The following is a 19,159-nucleotide window of genomic DNA, read 5'->3' on the forward strand; positions in this document are numbered from 1 at the left end:
GGTATAACAAGGGTAAACCCGGGATCGCTATAGATAAAATATTCAAATGAATGTTATCTTTTGTTGTCTATTTTGACATATGTAAGTCGTGGGCATTACACTTTAATTCCATTTGTTGAACATAAATATTTCAAGTAGCTCATAATGCTTTGAGTTTTATAGGTGAGTGAAATTGCTATTCAAGCCTCTTCATCATGGTATGTGCAAGATTTGGGTATGAACTTGTCACCAACACTATATGACACTCTAATTTTGACACGGTTGTTAGAATGAAAATGAATGCCAAGTTCATTATTCTTTTATTTGAAGCAAATGGGTTGACTGGTTTTGAGTTTATGGGCTCGTTTTTTTTTTTTTTTTTTAATTTTTAAATTGATCATATCCTCTGAATAGTATTTTTATGGATTACAGTAAATTATCATCTCGAAACCAATTGTCTTCGTTGTTCTTTGTCTTGATATTTCATATAGGAATACATTTGATATTATATACAGGATTCTTTTGATATTCTAACCGCATTTCTTTTGTATTCTAACTGGGGAGCTTTTCTTAATTGATTATGAAAGGAATATTAAATTAGCAATTGATTTATTATATTGTTACTGTTAATGCTTCCATGAGAATGCTGAAACTAGCTGTTTGGTTACTTCTCTTGCATTTAAGGTAACAAAACTGAAGCAACTTTTGCACTAGAAACAACTGCTATTAATTAAGTAGGCACCGTTAATTAGTTTTGCTAGCAATGTTCAATTTAGGAGTATCATTGGCATAAGTAATTTTCTATTTTGTCATTTTAATTTGTCAAATTGTTAGAAGGCTAAAGGAATTTTTTTATCCTATATCACTATTTGTGTATGGACAATTTCACTAGGTGGTATTTTTAGGAATTTCAAATGGCAATTCAATATTTCGTTCACCAATTGTGTTATTCTTGGTTAGTCTACATGGAAAGAGTGGAATGTGAATGTGAGAGAGTTAGGGTAAAGGAACCCAGGTGAATAAACTTTAATGGATTGATTTAAAAAAAATTTGCTGTTGAAATAATGATGTTAATAGAATATTTATGGCGGAATTACTCTTAAAGGTTTTGAAAATATATTTTTTAAGTTTTTACATATACACTATCGAGTTTTATTCAATTTTTTTTTCTCATTTAATGTTGAGTTGTATACACTATTGAATGCTTAGGTATTGTTAAGGAGTTCCTTTAGGCATATGTTCTCACTATATTGTCGATGTTTTTTTTTTTTTTTTGTTGTTGATAAATATCACTACATTGTCTATGTTGTTGTGTATCAGTGTCAAAAAAACATTAATTAATCTTCTAGGAGAATACAATTTGATTTGAAATTTGCATTGTTTAAATTTATGGTTCCTACACGTTGTGTGGGTTATTTATATGTAACTTTGAATTTAGTTTGGCTGTCATGATTTGAATTTCATGTTTCTAATGGATTTGTCTCAAGGGTAGTGAAAAATGTATAATCTGAATTTCGAAACACCAACAAATGTTTGCTGCGTGGATTAGCATGTATCCTTATTTTGATTTTCTTGAAAAAATAGAATCTTCGAGAATTATTTCAGGATTGAAAATGGAGTGAGAGGCTATTCAAATAGAATAAAAATGATTCTAGGAGAGTCAACGAAATCGTAATGCAATCAGACGAGTAAAAGGTGAGTTTCATATAAGATGAGTTTAGACCTATTTCAGCTTTGAATTGCCGCCAACAAAATGACTTATTGACTTTCATGCATTTTGCAAAGCTGAATAAAAAGTGGAGGCACCGAAGAATTTTTTTTTTTAATTTTAAAGAAAATTATAATTTCATTAATTATCTATAGTTGTGATGTTTTCTTGGAGATATTCCTATTCAAAAATTAAATCAGTCCTTTTGTTTTTCCCCTTAATAATGCAAGTTGGGAGGTATAGATCTTTTTATTTATTTATTCTTGACCATTCATAAAAGAAATTTAGCATTACTTTATCCTTGGTTTTGTTGGTTTGTTTTTGTTAAGAAACACACTAGATTACTAGAAAATTACTAGAGTAGTGGAGCTTATTGTTTGTTTTCTCACATGACAATGGACATAGCTAAGATGGAGGATGCGCCAAGTCCATGGAGGGAGTGTTGATGAACATAGTTCTAAAGAAAGACAGCTTTATATGACAATGTCACTAAAGCTAAAATGTCTATTGGTCACATATAGGAGATGGTTTTGAATTGATTATCTCTTTTCAATGTTAATTAACTCTCAATTACATCAATCTAATAAATTTGGTTATTATGTTAATTTTATTGGGTTTATTTTTTTGTTTTACGTTGTGTCCTTTTTTTTAACATAGCGAGCTTGAATGTGCTACAAGTGTTAAGATTATGAGATAATGTGTTATTTCAGTGCTTGAGTTATTTATCTTTCAAGGTTCACTTAGCAGTTTCAGACAGTTCTCAACTTTGTTCATATAGTTTTATTAGAGAGCTTGGATGTATTACAAGAAGTTATGTATGAGATATTTAGCTGTGCTATTAATTAAGGAGGCACCGTTAATTAGTTTTGCTAGCAATGTTCAATTTAGGTGTATCGTAGGCATGAGTAATTTTCTATTTTGTCATTTTAATTTGTCAAATTGTTAGAAGGCTACAGGAATTTTTTACCCTATATTACTATTTGTGTATGGACAATTTCACTAGGTGGTATTTTTAGGCAAGAATTGATTTATCATTTTGAATTGATTTATTACAATTAAATTTCATAATAGATCTGATACCAAAAATATTGTTGGTCGTGCCTTCAGGCACGGGTTATCCCTAGTCATTATATAAATTACGGGACTTAGTAAAAATATTAATAATAAATAAACAAATCCATTGAACGGTGTTTGCATGACGAACTTCATCAGTTGTATAGATAACCAACATTTCAAGTCACACTTCATAATATTTACATTGACTTAAATTTCAACATAAATATATACAGACAAGACTATTATCACCAAAAAAAGAAAAAGAAAAAGAAAAAAAGTTAAAACGAATGTTCAACAAAAGCTTGATTCTTTTTGAGACCAAACAAACTGCGTCAACTTGGAGGCATTCCATAAAGGCTTAACATAAAGGTGGACGCCTAGAAGCAGCTCTAATCTTGACCATCCAAATTCACGTACATATATATAAGGGAAGCGATGAGTTAAAACCTAATGAGTAATAGAGTAACAATATATCATTATGTCGAAACCAATGGAATCATAAATGTCGATTCAATGGGACCACAACGGGTCGAACAATAGAACCACAACGGGTAACTCAATGAGGACCACTAGGGTCTAACATCAGATATCTCCGTGTTTTAATTAATCCATGGGTCATGATATTATGTTCCCCCAGGCAAGGGCCTCACTAAAAGATATCATGAATACATTTTCAAAAAGTACTTTTATTTATAGATACAAAATAAGATTTCATAAATTTCACTATTGAACAATTTCAAAATCTCACACGCCCAAAATAATTATAATAAACTAACTCCAAATACTAGTACAATATGATATAAATAAAATAGGAAGCTTTCATTAATCAGAGTTAATATACAAAAGGTGATACATGCAATATATATTCATAAATTGTTTATCCTGAATCTACAGCATGTGTTACAAGAGGTAATAGGAAATGAAAGCTAAACAAGTATTTATATGCCCTAATGGCTTACATATTTCCAAGACTGTGCTTAATTACAACAAAATGAGTCAGAAACTCAATACAAATAAAGCCCTAGGCTTGTACAAAAGATAAATGCAAAATGAACAAAAATGAGCTCTCAGCTCGACGGTCCTCCCAAGCTAAGTCCTTGGCGGAGGCATATCACCAGCACCTGAAAATGGTTTTCCCACTAGGGTGAGCCAAAACCTAGTAGAAACAATTTAATACAATATATGAATCTTAACAAAGATATAAGTATAAAGTATGTATACAATGCTTGTAATAAAATCATTCATATTCAACAAGATCATAATATGCCAAGTTTTATATCTCAATCCATATTATCTCAATTCATTTCAAGTCAATTCATTTCACCTCAACTCATGAATCAAATTCATTGTTATCCAAACAACCCAATTGAGGCTACAACTCAGTGGTTAACTAATCAATACAACCATTACACAAACACTTTAATTTGTTATTTTACGGAAATTTCATTTGCGAAAATCGACACCCATGTATATACGCGCGGTTTTTGGGACTTTCACGCTGGACACACAGGCCAACTTAATTCAATAAAGTCCATTCCTTTTCTTCTCCCAAGCATCATACATATACAATGTATTAAAAACTCAGTCATATTCAATGACAACCGATAGGAGATTAGTTTCAATTCACCTAATCTTTATGCAATTTCTACAACAATCATAGCTATCATCCACCGATAGCCCAAAATAGATATTTCTAAACAGATATACAATCTTCAAAATAGATAAACTATCCAAATTTCTGTAGATGAGAGATAATATACATCCAACTCCACCATTTATATAAACATTCATCTAATTTCATATTCCCAATACTAATTTCATTATTTATACAAAATAATAAAATGAAACATTTTAGGGCAAAACTCTATTCTCTTCCAAATCCAACCCATGTGTCAAAATCAACAAATTTAACACAACACAACCTCATCTACACCCACAACACCATTTTCAATACTTTCATTTGAAAACCATTCTTTTGATTTTAAATCAAAACCCTAGGTTTGTCTTAAATCCTCAAAATCTCAGCATTATTTATACAATCAACAAATAACTAAGTTAAAAATCATAAGAGAGTGTAGAAAGTCCCTACTTCAAAGTTAGAAGATGAGCAAAGCAAGGAGACAACTTCAAAGATGCTGAAATCGACTTTTATTCGGATCAAAATGGAGCTCTTAAGATGGTCTACCTTTTTTCCAAAGACACTAGGGTAGAGAAAGCAATGGATCTAGGTGAAAATGTAGAGAGAAGTTGAGTTTTAGAGAGAGGGAGGCTCTAGATCTAGGGTTTTGGGAAGAAAATAGATGAAAAAGTGATGTGGAAGGAGACTGCTGCGAACTGGTATACGCACAGTCCACTCGAGCACAAGAAGTGACGCTCGAGCGTCAGACACAATAAGTTGTTCCGTTTGAGCGCCGGAAATAATGCTCGAGCACATAATGCACACTCCTAATAGTTTTGCAGACAACAGACCTACGCTCAAGTGCAAGAAGAACCGCTTGAGCTGAGCCCACTCGAGCGCAGAAAAAACCGCTCAAGCGTAGAATACACTCTCCCAGTAATTTTGAAGACCTACAAAAATACTGAGAATCTGTAAAGCCGGCTCGAGCGCAAGAAGTGCCGCTCAAGCGGAGAAGCAAAAATTTGGGCAACAAAAGTTTAGAAACTAAGCGACCAATGTGTCTCAAATGCAACCACAACAACCCAATAGCCAAATTCAAATAAATACAGGAGAAGCAAGATAAGATCAACAATACGACACCATAAAACCCGAGTCCAGAATATAATAAGGGTCAGGTCAAAACCGGAATTGCTATAACATTTTGAACATATATTTATAGAGATATTACTTACAGTGAGCTTGAATAAACGCTAGGCTTTCAGTGACCAACCTACACGAAACAAATACGAATACACATTATAACACAATGTCCAAACAATCATTATATCTTAATTATATTCCCTTAAATGTGTTTCTAGCATATTCCGTCTTAAATGATATCTAAACAATGCTCAAGAATGTCTAAAAGAACATGGAAGTGAAAAAATGCACATAAAAGTGTTTCTTAAAAATTGCTGAAAATAGAGTGTCCGCTCGAGCGCACCTTAGGTTGTTCGAGCGATCTGGTTAGTCTGCAAAAGTACTGGATGTTTGTAATCTAGGCTCAACGGTTGCTCGAGCCAAATGCATTGAAAATTGAGTTCGCTCAAGCGAACTATTGGTCGCTCAAGCGATGCACAATACCTTTGCAAAAATATTGGATGATTATGAAGTGCGCTCGAGCAATAACTTCACTGCTCAAGCGATGAGGTTGAAAACTGAGTTTTCAAAACATAATTTTGAGCTTTTAAAACACAAGTTTTATCCAAAAACTTGCATGGCTGGTACGAACATGTGAAAACACTTTATAAATCTTGAATATTTGATCATCTATAAACCATAGACCCAAAACCTCTTGCAATTCACAAAACCAAACTCAAAACTTCACAATTTAACCATGCATGTAACGATTCAACTCTTTTCTTTCAAAATGTCTACATATGAAGTAATGAGTGTAAAATCATGAAAAATTCTTAAAAACAACAAGTATAAACACCATGCATGTAAAAAATTTTGGAAAACCAAACTCACGAATGATGAATTATGTGCATACATGTCCATATTAAGCCAATTCTCATCATCTTCAAATTAATTCTATAATCTCCTTAACATAATCTTAATTCTCATCTTTAATACACTTCTTAATTGGATTAAATTCAAGAATTAAGAATTAGATACATACCTAGAGCTTGAATTTAGAGTTCTGTAAGTTAATTTCCTTAATTCCTCTTTTTTTTTCACAATTCTTCTTCTTCCTCTCTCTGCAGAGCTTGATCTCACTCTTCCTCTAAAATTTGCAGCACAATGTTGATAATATGAACTCAACCCTCTTCTCATAACATATATATATATATATATGTTAGATTAGCTTAAGTTAATTAAGTAACCTTAAGGATAATTAAACAAACTTAAATCTAATTAATCACACTCAACTCCAATGCTTATTTCTAACTATTTTAATCTGAATCAAATTTTAATTAAATTTTCCAAATAGTTCTAAATATTCTAATTAGTCTATTAAGCTTGGCAATTTCTGTTTCTGAATTCATTAAGGCTTTCAATTTCTAATTCACAACATGTATTCTAATAGATATTCCATAATCAAACAGATATAAATAAAATTAAGCACATAAACATTCAAATTCACATAATAATGTAATATGCAATTATGATATGCATGTGGGGGTTGTCACACAATATGACAGAACTTGAGGGCCCATTATGTCCAACACATGTCTCGTTTCGATAATCCTAACAGTTCATTTTATAGGACCCACAATATATATTATCTATGAAAAAAATTTAGGATGATATGATAATCGTAACATTTTCATTTTATCGCATTTGTCTCCAAAAGAATGAATGATCTATTTCAAAAGTATATTTGTCGTTCATTTTTTTTTACACAAATGCAATAAAATGAAAAGATTATAATTATTAGGTCAAAATAATTTTTTTCATAGATAATATACATTACGGGCTCTATAAAATGAACTATTCAAATTATCGAAATGAGATCCATAATGGACCCTATTAACCTCTCAAATCCTGTCATGTTGAAATCTTAACATGAGATCAACCTAACCATTATTAAAATATAAAGATATAAGTGAGATATATATGTATTGAGACAATCAAGATGATAGTTTTATTTGCATTAGAGCACGGACTCACTAACACATTTATGTTTTTATAATTACTTTCTGTGTATCTCACAGACTTAAAATTAGGATAAATTCCTTAGTAGGTCATATTTTTAGAATTTATTACCTATTAAGTTTTATTGATAAATTTATTAGATAAAATTTATACGTAAATAAATCTAATTAATAAAACTAATTAGTGAGTGTCACTTAAAATTATCCCAAACTTTTGCATTAGGATTTAGGAATGGTTGATTTAAAAGCGAGAAATGTATATAAGCAGAAAAATCGTATACAATTGTTAATGCAAATAAGTGAAAAGTAAAGAAAGTAATGGAGGTGGAATTGCGTTGTGTGCTCCAATTGGGCATTCTTATCATTTGTTAGATCCAAGTCCATAGCCTATATTGAATTTCTCCTAATTTTTTGTGTTGAGATTTTGGATTAGTTGATTTAGAGGGGAGAAAAATATATAAATCTATATATTATATAAGCAAAAGTGAATTTTTAGTGAGAAGAGTCAAAAGATTTCTAAGTGCTCAATTCAAATTTTTTAATTTAAAAAAATAATTTTTTTTGGGTGAATAAAAAAAAAAGAATGCATTTTTAAACAACACTTTCTTTTTTAAACAAAGAATGCATTTTTTATTCTTAAAATCATTCATTCATTACCATCAAACAAGGAAGGAATTTTCCAATTAAGAAAAAATAATTAATAAATTACACACTCAAAAAAAAGGAGTTTTCCAATTAAAAAATAATAATAAATCACACACTCAAAAATATTTCGTCGTAAAATATTTTCTATTAAAATATTTTAAATTCTTCACTATAATGCATAAAATAATTTATATAATTAAAATTTCATAACATGTTTTTTTTTTCCCCTCTCACCATGGTCATTAGTACTTGACGTATATATCAAATTTCATTATTTTCATACACAGTAAATGTTAATAGGATTTTTTTAAGGTTCAAACTCTCAACTCAATTTTTTTTTTTTAATAATGAAAATACTAGTGTCATTTTGTGTTGCATTTTAATTAGTTCATAATTAAATTGATGGAGTTTTATTTTAAACCCTTAAATTATGCTACCATAATTATAATTTCAAATTACTTCCTTAATTTATGTTTACCATACCAAATTTATTTTCAAAATTGCTTTTATAAGATTGCATTAATGCATTATTTTGATACATTCATACATACACACATGGAAAATAATTAATTTTTTAACTTAAAATTTAAACATTTTTATTCTTTAACACGACATGGGCTTCTTTCCAATCCTCCATGGGACTAGAGAGTGTAGCTCGACTTTTTCACGCGCCCACTTTCGGAGAGGCTCGAATTGGTCCTACAGTTGGGACTCCTGTCACGGTTCTGTATCTAATCTCACAAAGTGCAATGTAAGACTGATAAATCACCAAAGAGTCCAAATCCGACAAATCGTTTTGGAAAATCAATTTTAATCAAAAAAACGCCAAACATGGATTGCTTTGCCAGATTTCAGAGTCGCCACCTAAATATTTTATTTTAGAAAATTTAAGAAATCCTGACTCGTGTCTAAGGCCACGTGTCCGTCATTACCAAAGTTGCCTCGACTCGGGAACTTGGGTACGAGAGGGGAAGGTCCTGAAATGAGCACCCCCGCTCGCCCGATCAAAGGATCGGCTTCTACTAAACATGATATGTTGTTTTTGAAAACACGTGTTCTTGTTCCGGTTTATTAGCTAACCTTACTATGTGATGCGCACAGCATGCAAGTATAGACTAAATCGCTCGATTTGGAACAAAACATCTCATGTTTGTTTTTCGAAAGTGATTTGAAGATGCTAATCACAAATAGGCTAAAACGCGAATTTGCCACCAAACAAGGCGGGCTTAAAACATGATGATTTGCCACTTCAAGTGGGCTTAAAACTCACATTTTGATGAATTGTTCCAATTCAAGTACTGAAGCCTTCATCCACAGGCATTCATGCAGTTAAACACTTAAGCAAATAGCCTCATGGCAAGCATGCAAAACATGGCAACACTCACACTTATACAAGTATGCTAAAGCGTAAATACTTACAATATACTCCGAGCCAAAACAGAAAACTAGTTAGAAATCATGCATGATCCTAGCTATGTTGAAAATGCCTAATGCAACACATGCAAAATACAACTAAAATAGGCTCAGCTATCTAAAATGACATATGAATGCAACACTTGATAACATGCTTTGAAACACGTATTCAAGAAAGTGTATTGAAATACAATGCAGTTTGAATGATGCGCCGAGCCCGGTGCATGCAAGACAAATGAATGATGCACGCATGCAAGCATGAGTTATGCTAATCGAAATATGCCATAATCTAACCACTGGAAGCGGGTAAATAAAAATGAGAAAGATGTGGGGTTGGAAGACATTCACACAAGTATGCACACTTATTACAACATTTGCTCTCTTGACGGAGGCTCCGAATGAAAGAGAGCTAACTAGCTACGCTAATTAAGCTAACTATTACAAACCACAACTAATTAACTATTCTAGTTAACTAATTATTACAACTCAAACCGATTAGCTAAGCACATTAACTATTTAAATACAGAACCAATGAATTAACTAGTTAAGCAAAGCAGTTAAAAGGTCTCGAGGGCGAGGGGATGCATGCATGCTTGATTGGCTTCCTCTCGAAAATCCGTCGCCTTGCCACAGGTTGCCTCTATTCACATTCGCCTTGATTTCTGAACACCGAACCAATCTCCAGGTTGTTTCTACTCCAGAACCAGAATAACTTTGGACCACCTCTGAGCCTGAGAACTGTCGACCACTTAAGGAGGCTGTAGGCCACTTGCTCTAGCCGGTCGGCCACTTGCTCCTGCACACTCCAATTTTGCTGCAAACAGAGTACAACAAAGGCAATGCAAGGTATTTGCAGGGTATGCGTGTACAACCACTCTCCTTATCATTTCTCAAGCTCAAAGGAGTGCGGTACTCGACTCTCGATCCACCAACCGAGCATCGCAATGCACGATGACTGAGAAGCCAAGTTTGTACAAGTCAATGAATGCACAAATAGACTCGATGAAACTTCCACCCTATCATGCACGATCAAGGGTGTCGGTGACTAAGAAATGAGGCACGTTTCATCACTTCAAGTATAAAACGTCTCTCATTTCTTGTGTTTGGATTAACTTCCGATCCAAACACATGCAATACAATACACATATGTTATCTTGGCATGTTTTAGTTGATTCAATTTTTGTTTACACATTTTACATTACCAATCCATTCTTTAATTGGTTAAGTCCAATGTGCAAGTCCTCTAAGGAGAGGAGGTCAACCAAAAGTATGGTTTAAGGCATATGTGAGACCATGCCTTTGGCTAGGAGGAACCCTCAAGAGAGAGTTAAAGCCATTTAAGCACAAGCCTCAATCTTATGCATTAAACTCAATATAGCGATCCGTTATTGTGTGTTGTGGTGTATGCCTCGTGTTTCTACCCTTTGTTCCCTTATATTTGAGTTTAGGTTATGTTGAGCGAGTTTGGAACAAGTTGGTTATGAGTTGGTGCAAGTGGTTGCTGCCCAGGTTTTTGTCTCTTCGCTCGAGCGAGGCTTTTTAAGCTCGGGCGAGCCTTAGGTATTTATCTTTTCACTCGAGCGAGCTTTCTTGCGCTCGAGCGAGCCTTGTCTGGTGTGTCTCTTCGATCGAGCGAGAAACCCTGCTCTCGAGCGTGCATCTGCGTCTCTTTTAGACCTAAAGAGTGGCATTCTTTGCTCGAGCGAGCTCTGTATTCCTTCACTCGAGCGAGCATTCTTGCGCTCGAGCGTGTGTCTGCGTTGGTGGGTTGTAGGCTTGAAGTCTCGCTTTGTTCGCTCGAGTGAAGCTTCTTGCGCTTGAGCGAGGTACTTTCGTTGTGTCTGGTCGCTCGAGCGACAACTCCTTCGCTGGAGTGAGCTTCGCGTACATCAGATCTCAGCAGCGGGAAGTTTATCACTTTTTCATTTCCTTTTTCCTCCAAAACCCTAGATCCGACTCTCTCTCTTTCTATCAATCCTTCTCGCAGCGGGAAGTTTATCACTTTTTCATTTTCTTCTTCCTCCAAAACCGTAGATTCGACTTTCTCTTTCTATTCTTTCTACAAACACTCCATTTCTAGGGCTTTTCTATCCATTTCTCTTTATTAAAAAGCTAGAGCTTTGAGTGGGCTTTCTTTTAATCCAAGAAAATACGAGTTTGGAGCATCTTGGGGTTTCTCTCATCTTTCCTTTTGAGCTTCTACCTTGAGGTAGGGATATTCTTGAGTTATATAGAGATTTTCTTCAAAAGAGGGTTTTTCTTTAACTTTCAAATTTTTGGTCAATCTTTGAGGGTTCCATCTTGTTGACCTAAGAAATATGTTTTGATGAGATTTTTCACAAAGAAATGAAAAGTGATTGTCTTGAGAAAAAACCCTAGAAATTGGGGATTTTGAGAAAACATGAATTTTCTTGTGAAATCCTTATTACTTTGTCTTATGAAGATGAATGAAATGTTATTATAACGAAATTTGTTAAAAACATTTGGACATGTGTTATTGGAAATTGATGAATAATTATGTATTATGAATATGGAAACTTTGAGATCTTGGAATGTTGTTGAAAACATTATATTGCCTTGAGAGGCTAACTTCTTGTGGTTTGCACATGGTGAGAGTTGGTTGTTTTGAGAAATGGCTTTGAAAAGAAGAAATGAGAAATGGGATTGATTGATATTATTGCAGAGATATCTTGAGAATAGACAAATGTTATGACATAGCAATTATTACATCATGTTTCAATTGAGTTATTATCATCTTTTGTGCATCTTGGCATGTGATGGAAAAACATTATTTTGCGAAAGATTATATTATGATGGAAATTATGATAATGCGTATGGGGTAAATACATAGTAAGTCCATATATGGGGTATAGTTGAACTTGTTAAGTTGGCCTGAGTGTCCATGGTGAAAGACCAAAAAAACGCGCGGATAGGTGTCGAGCCTTCCGGTTAATACCGGTAAAAATGATAGTTTGGTAGTACTCGTAGAGTCTACTTGCAGACACCAGCCTAGGGATTACCAGTGTCGCATTTACTGCCCCTATTGATTAAGATTGGAAGTTTTATAATGTGTTGAGATTGTCAACCATTATCGAAAAGGAAATGTTGAGAACAACATGAAAAATGAAATTTTCTTAAAAAGCATGGCATAGCATGAGCATTTACATTTTATGGAGATTTGGCATAATTGTATATACTTTGTTAGAATTCTCTACTGGGCATTATGCTCACCCCTATGGGATTTGGTGCAGGTAAAGATGTGGTGATTCCGCCAAGCTAAGAGCGTGGATATGTTTTGGTGAAGAGTGGTTTAGCTCTTATTTTGTTGCGATATTTTTGTAAAGCCAAGGACCAAAATGTTTGGGTCTGAGAGACCATTTTGTGTAACCGGACTATTGCCTTGGAAGATGTAAGCCCTTAAGGGCATTTTATTGTTTTGAGACTTGAGGCTTCACATGCTATAGATTCATATGTCCTTTTATTTCATTGAATGTATATCGTATGTGGAACTTTGTAATTAAACTTATTTATTAATCATGTGGAAATAGAAGGATCATTATTATTGTTTAGTGAATGTTACTTAATGTGAGTAATTCATGTTGAATTATTTTGGGGCGTTACACTCAAACTCAAGACTAACCAATCCCCAAAACAAATCAAAAGTGAAGAAATGAGGGAGATGACAGATTTTTCAGTGCTAAAGTGGCATGAAAAAAAAGACTCTAACATGCAAACACCTCATGTACAATATTCTAGAAGACTTAAGCATTAAAACTAGTGAAGGACACAACACTAAAACCATTCAACACAATGATCAAAGGACTAAACCAGCCCAAAACAGATCTCATGCATGCCAAAACAGTGGCCAAAATGAGCTGAAATGATAGCATGAAAGGCAAGAAATGCATGCTTATGCATTGGCTCACAAACAAAGCATAAGGTACAACTCTCAAGAGCTATGAAGAAGTGAAGTGTATGAGAGTGTGCCTACACTAAATGCACTGAAATTACATGCCAAATGGTGCCATACCATGCAAACATCACATGCACAACATGTTAAAGACCCCAAAACTCAAAGCTAGTCAAGCCCCTTTACATTACAACCATATTAAGCAATGCTCAAATGACCTTGACCACACAAAACAGACCTAAGGCAGGTCAAAACAATGGTAAAAACATGCTAGATTTGCAACATAGATAGCAAGAAAGATATGCTCATGTATTAGCTCACAAACAAGGCATAAAGGCACAACTCTTAAACACAATGAAAGAGTGATAAACATGAGAGTATGACAGTGAAACATGCTCTGAAATCACATATTAGATGATGCCATATCATGTAAACAACCCAAGCAAAGCATGCTAATGGACTCAAAACACAAGACTAGTGAAGCCTATCATGCTATAGCTATACAAAGCAAGCCTCAAGGGACCTAAACCACTCAAGAAAGAGTTAAAGCATGCTAAAACATGAGTAAAAGCATGTTGGAGTGTAGCTAAAACAAACTGGAATGATAAGCCAAATCACCAAGTACACTAGGTTAATGAGCATGATTGCACTACAAGTGCAAAGACCAAGCAAGAGGTGACCCAACCAACCAAAATCAGAGTTAAAGCATGTTAAATAATGGCCAAAAACATGCTGGAGTGGAGCCAAAGCATGCTGGAATTATAGGCTAAGACACTAAGTATGCAAGGCTAATGAGTGAGATTGCACTACAAGTACAAAAAACAAATAAGAAGAGGCCAAACCAGCCAAAAATAGAGTTGTAACATGCTAAAATAGGACCAAAAACATGCTAAGATAGAGCCCCAAAAGGGTAGAAAAACATGCCAAAGAGTGAGGCCATCAACACATGCAAACAAGGTACAAAGGGGGGGGACCACCCCCACCTATTTTGGGTCCCAAAACCCACTCTCCACCACTGAAATTCCTCTAGAATTCAGTGGGTAAAAGGCCAAGAAAAAGTGATCTCGAAGGCTTTAAAAGATAGCTCAAAGCAAAGCAAGCCACAAAAGGGGGTAGACCACCCCTAACTCAAACAAGGCCTCAAACAACCATTTTTAACACTTAAAAACAAAGGTTTTGGTAGTTGAAAGCTAGGCCTAAAACATCATGCAAAGGTGGCCAAGATTGATAAAAAAATAAAGCTTAAAGAGAGAAGACACTCACCCTTGAAGCATGATTTCAAAATCAACAACTTCTGAGCCAAAAACCAACTTTAAGCTCTCAAATATGACCCCCAAGAACCTCATCTCAATGATGGTAGTGTTTGGCTAAGAGTCCCTTTGCAAATGCACCAAGAATTCCCACTTTCAAGCCTTTTCAAGCACAAAAATATATATATAGAGAGAGAGATAGAAAATTCTAGAGAGAGAGTAGATTTTTTGCTCTAAAAATCTGAACCCCTTAGAAGGGGGAGACACCTCCCCTTTTATAAGCAATGCAAGCAAAAGCTTGCTTGACAAGCTTAGAGCTTGTTCCAATCCCTCCATATGTGTATGGAGGATGCATTCAGTGACCAACAGCTGGCACAATTGGCACAAAAAATATCTACAAAAATAGAAAAAAGGCCGTAGGCCACTTCCATTAGCCTACCGGTTACTTCAAGTGGCCTACAAGAGTAGAAAGTGGCCTACAACTGCCAAAATTGACCGACAGGGCCTCCCCTCCCTCCAGGCAAGGGGTAACATGGTATGGTCCAAAAAAAAACCAAAAAGAAAAGAGCTAAGAGGCCCCAAAACAAGGTACTCAGCCGAAAGCTCCTGAAACTAGCCTACCGGCCACTGCAAGTGGCCTACAAGAGGGAAAAGTAGCCTACAGCTATAAAAAATGGCCTACAGGCCTCTCCCTCCCTCCAGGCAAAGGCACCAAGGCATGGTCAAAAACAAACCAAGAAGAAGAGAGTTAAGAGGTCCCGAGACAAGGCGTTCAGCCGAAAGCTCCGGAAACTCATAACGAACACAAACATGCGCAATCACCGAGTGCATAAACGATGACATCAAAGTCTTAAGGTTGGTCAAAAATGGGGTGTCTACAGTTGCCCCTCTTTGATAGAACTCGTAAGTCATGAAATGATGGGAGTGAATGTCAAAGTTCAGAGACGACCCATTTTTGACAGGGCCGAAGACTTAGATAAACATGCAAGATAATACAGATGCACCCGCAAGCAGGGGCAAAATGCAAAAGACATGCACAATGCAGGAGCATAACTTATAATTATGCAAAGAGGGCTGTAAAGAATCATTTATGCAAAATAAATACAACATTTTAAGCAAGCGAATAAGGAACTACAGTCTCACACATTTCAGTAGAAAGGATGTAAGAAAATTATGCAATCTTCACTGCGCCTTACGTAAGAAGAGCTAAAAGCAACCGTTGGGCACACTCGAGGTCTCAAACAAGATCCCGACGCGTTCCATGCGAAAGAAAAATGAGTGGTATAAGCATTGGAACATATTCCAAATGCTCTTAACCAAAGAAGGTCTAACCTACCGCGCGCGCGAAGAGAAAGAACAACAGCGCCCAAGGCATATGAAGTTAAATGTGATAGATACACAGAGTGAAGATGTACGATAGATGCATAAAGTGAGCATGTGCAATAGATGCACAAAGTGAACATGTGCGATAGATGCACAAAGCTAACATGTGCGATAAATACACAAAAGGTGAATATGTACGATAGATACACAAAGGGTGAATATGTGCGATAGATACACAAAAGGTGAACATGTACGATAGATACACAAAAGGTGAATATGTGCGATAGATACACAAAATGTGAATGTGTGTGATAGATACACAAAAGGTGAATATGTGCGATAGATACACAAAAGTGAACAGAGTGTGATAGATACACTAAATGTGAATGTGTGCGATAAATACCCAAAAGGTGAATATGTGCGGTAGATACACAAAGGACATGTGGGATAGATACACAAAAGTGAACAAAGTGTGATAGATACACTAAATGAACTAAGTGTGATAGATACACTAAATGAACAAAGTGTGATAGATACACTGAGTGAACAAAGTGTGATGGATACACTAAATGAACAAAGTGTGATAGATACACTAAGTGAACAAAGTGTGATAGATACACTAAGTGAATAAAGTATGATAGATACACTAAGTGAATAAAGGGTGATAGATACACTAAGTGAACAAAGTGTGATAGATACACTAAGTGAACAAAGTGTGATAGATACACTAAATGAACAAAGTGTGATAGATACACTAAATGAACAAAGTGTGATAGATACACTAAATTAACAAAGTGTGATAGATACACTAAGTGAACAAAGTGTGATAGATACAGTAAATGACCAAAGTGTGATAGATACACTAAGTGAACAAAGTGTGATGGATGTAATAGGTAGTGCAGTAAATGCAAAAGGGTAACATACTCCAATTACGCTGGAATCGTGAGAGGAGGAAGGACAAATCCCAAACACGCTAAAATCGTGTGAGGAAGGAACAGACTCTAACCACGCTGAAACTGTGAGAAGAGGTAAACAAATTCCAAACACACTGAAATCGTGTGAGGAAGGAACAGATTCTAACCACGCTAAAATCGTGAGAAGAGGTAAACAAATTCCAAACACGCTGAAATCGTGTGAGGAAGGGCACACTCTAACCACGCTAAAATCGTGAGAAGAGGTAAAAAAATTCCAAACACTCTGAAATCGTGTGAAGAAGGGCACACTTTAACCACGCTGAAATTGTGAGAAGATGAAGACAAATTCCAAACACGCTGAAATCGTGTGAGGAATGACACACTCTAACCACGCTAAAATCGTGAGAAGAGGAAGACAAATTCTAAATACGCTAAAATCGTGTGAGGAAGGGCACAATCTAACCATGCTGAAATTGTGAGAAGATGAAGAAAACAACCGCTCAGGGGCGCACTCGACGCAACCTGAGATAGCCTCGGAGGACAACGATCCTAAACGCTGTGCAGCGTGAACGAATAAATGATACAAGAACACACTATGCAAATATATGCAATAAGCGCGATAATACGATACATGTTACAAGTAATGCAGTGTATGATGTTTAGGGAATGCAATAAACAAACAAAGCGGCGCTTGAAAAAGCACCTCATGGGGTGAGTGGCGATGAACCGCTCTACTTTGATGGGGATCTCCTCTTGTGTTCTTTGAACACTTACCTTCAACTTACAGTACAAAGGTCCTGAAATACTAAGAAGAAGCGACTTCTGCATGTAGAAGCCACGGACGCCGCTTTTCTCCTTCTTTGATCATATTCACAACTTTCCCTATTCTCTAACGGGGTGATAGACTAGGTTGGTTCAGTATCCAGAATTAAGGCGCATACACACTACCTTAACCTATAGGGCTTCCATATAGATTTCAAGCCAGGGATACACCCCTGGGTATTTAAACCAGACTTTAGTCTCGGAAATCCCGAACCTTTGCGTTCTAGGCAACAACCATTTGAACTCTAGTTTCTACCGTCGTAATTGGTCTCCTAGGAACTCATTGCAAACACAGCCAAGATGTCCCTGGCAAGGAATGGTACTTAGGGAGAGTACTTCTGATCGCCATTCTGGCTTAAAGCAGGCTTGATCTAGAGCTTGAGGCAGAGGCACATTCATACTTCAGAGCATTAACAAGGCCTAAAGAGGTACATCCGGAATGCAATCTCGAAAATTACTGAAGGTGAAACAAACTCAGATGCTCAAATTTTCCTTCTTTTCTTTTGCTCTGTAATCTGGAACCTATATAGCTTCAGATAGGTCCTAGTTTTACTGTTCTCATATGACCTGGGTCAGACCCTGCAGTTTTATGAAAGAACAAATCCTGTTTTGTACAAATGTGGAGAATGACACAGCACTCTAAGCACAAAACGATTTTATTTTTGAAATTAAGAATGAGTATGAGTTCTTAACCAGGTATTGAGCCTACGACTGACCACAGCCAAAACGACTCGACAAAGGAAAAACAAAGGTAAAACAACCTAAACATATCTGTTGACACTCAAAACGACTCAAAACAAGAATCGAGACAAGTAAAAACACACACACAACACTCAGATGTGACACTCAGATGTGTTACGAAGGCGAGAGACCTCTTGGTTAATAGGGAGCCCAGTTTCTTCGGGTATTGTTTCCCACCCTTTCTCATTTGTGATTCTCACATGACTCTGGCACTCAATCTCTATTTTTCTGAAAAACCCTTTTCTCACTTTTTCTCTCGGCGCACATCCCTCTATTCTTCAATCCCTCATATTTTTTTATCCCTCCCCTGGGTGGTTAATGGATAAGCAGGACGTTGTGGGCTCTTGCCCCTGGTATTCTACCAGATTCTTCTTTTTTTGCTCACAACTAGTGAGCTCTCCCATAGAGGGATTGTGGTGAGACCAGGTGCGTAGCAGATCTACAACTGACATCGGTTGACGATGCCCTTGGCTTAGCTTGATCGAGGTGAGTTACAACATGTCCCACCGGCCAGGTATACAATTGATTGGTCTGACACATTGCGTTTTCTACGCTCCTATTCCGGGTCAGACGCCAGTTTGAGCGTGATCATCCAGATAAGGGAATTGAATATCCAGCTCCAGTTCGTGTTTCGCACTTGGCT

This window comes from Camellia sinensis, chromosome 5 (genome assembly GCF_055761805.1).
Source record: "Camellia sinensis isolate YWXY chromosome 5, ASM5576180v1, whole genome shotgun sequence".
NCBI classification, from domain to species: Eukaryota; Viridiplantae; Streptophyta; class Magnoliopsida; order Ericales; family Theaceae; genus Camellia; species Camellia sinensis.